The sequence below is a fragment of the Ictidomys tridecemlineatus genome, chromosome 6 (assembly GCF_052094955.1).
Source record: "Ictidomys tridecemlineatus isolate mIctTri1 chromosome 6, mIctTri1.hap1, whole genome shotgun sequence".
Taxonomy (NCBI): Eukaryota; Metazoa; Chordata; class Mammalia; order Rodentia; family Sciuridae; genus Ictidomys; species Ictidomys tridecemlineatus.
This window is the reverse complement of record NC_135482.1, coordinates 197,931,882-197,936,301: the sequence shown is the minus strand read 5'-3', so window position 1 is coordinate 197,936,301 and position 4,420 is coordinate 197,931,882. Positions and strand designations below refer to the sequence as shown.

Genomic DNA, 4,420 nt, shown 5'->3' with positions numbered 1-4,420 from the left:
CTCCCTGTGGATCACCCACAAAGCCCTTTCTGGGCTTCTGCAGAGTGAGCCGCCCGCTGCTGGGCTCTGGGGCCTTTCCTGGCAGGCGTGGGGCGTCTGCTGCTCGGTTGGGTTGGGCTCTTGACCTTCAGGGGGTCAGGCTTTCTGGACTTCTGGAAGCAGCAGTCCCAGCAGTGACCGGGACTCGCTGGCTTGTGTGTTCACGTTCCAGTCCCATCCGCCAACTCTGGGAGCCTCTCGGGCACCTCAGCGGGCAGCTTCACGCCAGGTGGCACGGGGATATCTGTTAACAAATGGAATCACAACCCACCACCCAGGGGAAGAACAAGTAGAAAATGACATCTCCATTTCCAACTCTGCAGACAGGAGAACTTTTTGTTGGTGACACTCATTATTTTTGGTGACTGTAAAAAAAAAAATCAGCCCATCTGTTTTCAAAAGATTTTCACAAGTTTTTTTTTTCCCAGAAGATGTTAATTTCTTATTATTTTAATCAATTTTATCTTGAAAGTACAAATTAACAGTGTTTATTGTTACTCCTTTAATATCTGCCAAGAAGCTTGCTTCTGACAGCCGTTTGTTCCCAATGATAGAGCACAAATTCTGAACAATTCTTTTTTTTAAAAAAGCAACTACACGATTCATCCTTAAATTCAAGACTCTTTTAACTTCCTTGTTACAATTTAACTAGAACAATTCTGTGCTACAAAATATCTCATAGTCACCCTCCACCTTGTCACAAAGTCAATATGCTTCTCTACTCCACCTCTGCTTCTGTCTGTCTTTAATGGACGTGGAGTCCACCTGGAGTCCACCTCTGGGACCCATCCTGGGACCCACCTCTGTGAGCACCAGGCAGGCTCTGGCTCCCAGAGGGTTGGTTCTGAGACTCTGCCCAAGGATGAGGGTGTGATGTCCTGTGGCTGAGATTCCTGTGGTCTTGGTCCGGATCCTGGCCTTTGATCCTGGTCTGTGAGGTTAGTTACCGTTTTCCCATCAAAAATTTTCATTTTATCTGGACATGGAGGTGCACAGTTGGCAGCCCAGCTCCCCTGGAGGCTGAGGCAGGAGGATCAAACTTTAGCAAGACCCTGTCTCAAATTTTTAAAATTTTCATTTTTAAATGTAGCTCCATGGTAGAGAGTCTCCCTGGCATGAGGTCCTACATCCAATCAGTATCACAAAACCATCGATTTTAATCAGCCATTTTTTGTTAGGAATGTGTTCTGTGTTGTATTTTTCCTTAGACACACAGCGAGGTATCAATCTTGTTTTGCTTGTTGTGATTCTGGGGATGAACCCAGGACTGGGGGTTGGACCCTACCACTGAGCTATACCATCAGTCCTTTTCGTTTAAAAATTATTTATTTTTTGAGACAGGGTCTTGCTAAGTTGCCGAGGCTGGCCATGAAGTTGCCCATCCTCCTGCCTCAGCCTCCTGAGTCACTGGGATTAGAGGTGTGCACCACTATTCCTGGCTGGGAGATACCGATCATTTAAAAAATTATTTTGAAACAGAATACGGCAAATACCACAAGTCAGGAGACACTGGACACATCCATAGTTGGGTCAGAAACAGGGTATTTGCAGAGTCTCCAAGAGTCTCCCCACCATATACTAACTGCAAAAGGAAAGTGGTAGCTTCACCGGAGAGACCCCGCAGGGGAACTGTCCCCAAGATCAAGGTCACCATCACAGAGCAGAGACACCTGGCCACACACCCCCTGCTGCCAGGAGCTGAGAAGGGCCAGCGTCCAACAGAGGCACCACCTCAGTCCCTTCTGGAAATCAGTCACAAAGGTTCTGAAGGAGGGACGCCCAGGGCTCTGGGAAGCTGTCAGGGTCTGGAAGACAGAGAACTGCCCCCTGGGAGGAGCCTGTGGAGACCTTAGGGGGGTGGATCCTGAGAGGACAGGCCCCTGGGACTGCGGGACTCCAGGTGTGAAGGTGGCCATCAGCCCCGGCACCAGCAGGTGACCTTCTGGTCTCAGCAGCTGCCCGGGGCTGTTGGAGGGCTCCACAGTGCTGGGCGGTGCTGCCGAGCCTCGCACCTGGAGCGCCTCCTCCACACCTTGGCTCTCTCCAGGCTGCCCGAGGGGCTGTGTGAGAGCCGGCACAGTGCATGGGGTCCCCTGGCGGGGAGCAGCCTCTGAGAGCCCATGGCTGCTTTGGGTCTAATTCCCCATGAATCAAACCCAAGCTGCCGAAACAGAGAGGGCATTGCCACCTGTCCTGGTGCTGTGCGGGGCGGCTGCGGAGATGTGAAGGAAATCAAGCTCTGGGTGAAAGCCACTGAAGAGGGCGCCGGTCGGAGGGGAGAGCGTGGGCTGCAGGGGACAGGGGGCGTGGGGGGGCACAGTCCCAGAGAACCCTGAGGCAGCCCCCCTGCCCCCCACCCCAGCTGCGGACTGCTGGGTACCTACTCTGTGCCTGGCTGTCGGGCTGGCAGCGTCAGGCTGGCCCGAGCTGGTCTTGCTGGAGATATCGGTGGTTCGTCCGCGAGGAGGCGAACAGCACCTTCCAGAGCAAGAGCAAGAAAAGCTACCTCAGTGGGCACTGAGGCTGCAGTCACGCCATCACAGGCAGCCGAGCCCCGCAGCTAAGGAAAAGAAAGTGTCCCTGCACAGACCTCGCTCTGCAAGCGCCCCAGACAGAGCCCCAGCTGCCTGGCCCTGGCTTTCCCAGCCCTAACAGGAAGAGGCCAGTGCGGAGTCTAGCTCAGCAGGAAGCCAGCCCTCCCGGCCCCTCCCAGGAGGCACTCAGCGGGGGTGAGGAGGTGGGGTCCTCTCATTGGCTTCTGCCTGGCGAAGCTGATCCTCTGGGAGGAGAAGCCTGGCCCTGGGGCCGGGCCGGCAGCTCATTCTGTAACGGGAAGCGGCATCTGTTTTTACTCAGCAGCTGAGCATTGTTCCAAGTCTGGCTGGGCAGCTGGCTTTCCCTCCCGGCCAGCCCAGCATGGGCCTGTCCGCAGCGGACACCTTTCCTTAGCTAACTGTTCCTTCTGCTGGTTGTCGGGAACAGGAGGCTCACGCTCTGGCCTCCATGAGAGGTCCTGCAACTTTCTGAGCACGGGCGGGGCCTCCCTGCCCAGCAAGGGAGGTGCCGAAGAAGCCCTGCCCAGCCTGTCCACCCCGGGCTGCGCCACCAGCACCACGTCTCCCTGCTCTGACCCTGGGGTTCCCTGGCTCAGGTGAAATCTGGTGCCCGCTGAGGGAGGGGCTCAGTCGCTCGGTGACAGAGGCCAACCCACCGCAGCGCAGAGTGGCGTGTCGAAGGTCAGGGTGCAGCCTGTGTGCCCGTGCCCCCCTGAGGCCAAGGTCTAGAACATTCCCATCAGGAAGACCCCCCTCTCCTGCGTCTCCAGGCCAGGCCCACCTCAGAGGCTGCTCTACAGAAGCTGCTGCTCAGAAGCACTGATCCTTCCTGTGGCGGCACCCTGCTGCGCGCTCCCGGGTGGCCCTCCTTCGACCCTCAGAGTCAGCGGGCTCTGGGTGGCCTTGGAGGCAGGGAACCTGCAGAGCAGCCCAGGGCAGCACCAGTGTGTCACTGCCCTTACACACAGGCCCAGTGCTGTGGTGCCAATCTGCACAGTGACCCGTCAGGTAGACTCCGGTAACTTTAGCTACAAGCAAGGTGACACTGGGGACCGAGTTAGTAAGCCGGGCTGTCTACGGGCTGTCTATGAGAGAGCGTGTGTCCCCACCTAGCAGAGCGCACGCACTCACCAAGGCACCCACTAGAAGTCCACGCTGCGCATCAGTAAAAGCCCAAACTGGGAGCTGCCCCAGGCCCATGAGGAGCTGAGTACCATTTATTTATGGTGAAAACATTCAAAATTCTTTCTTCTACCTATTTTAAAAATACATATATTTTTTAACATCAGAAAGTGAAACATTAAAACAATCTGCTTCTAACCTGCTCCTCCGGTCACCCTGACCCTGCGGCTTTCCGTGTCTTTCTAGAGACATTCTGCGTATAAAGGTCCTTTCTAAGCACCTGGGTTGGTGAAAAGAAAACTCAGAAAGGCCAAGAGAGATGTGAGGAGATGCCCATCTCGTGGGAATCGGGGATGGCAAGTACACTTCAAGACGAGGTCCTACCACCCGACTGCCCACCGGCCAGCGCTGAGCAGGGCACCATCCACCGGGCTCTCATCTCTGCTGGGGGACAGAAGCTTGCTGCGGGGGAGGGCAGCACAGCAGTTCCCTGACTCAGCATTTGAGAGCACCCAGGCAGGAGGGGGCAGGAGGGGGGCCCAGCACTCTGCAGTGTGCATGGGACACAACGACAGCCGCGGAGGGCCGCCACACCTAGGAGACCAGAGCCTGAGCCTGAGGCATAGTGCAGAAACTGCCGTCCTGTCTCCCCTCCACCAGGGCCGCCTCTGCCAGCCCTGCCGGCAGCAGAGGCTCTCACCAAG

General features: G+C 56.0%; 1 long non-coding RNA gene across 1 annotated transcript; it reads right to left on the bottom strand.

The window, feature by feature from the left end:
- Positions 1-511: 511 nt before the first annotated feature.
- Positions 512-3,074, bottom strand: LOC120888530 (uncharacterized). Its single transcript, XR_013423535.1, has 3 exons — positions 2,630-3,074; positions 2,424-2,517; positions 512-1,059 (listed from the first exon to the last, which is right to left on the bottom strand). It is a non-coding gene; the product is annotated as an uncharacterized LOC120888530 (long non-coding RNA).
- Positions 3,075-4,420: the final 1,346 nt, after the last annotated feature.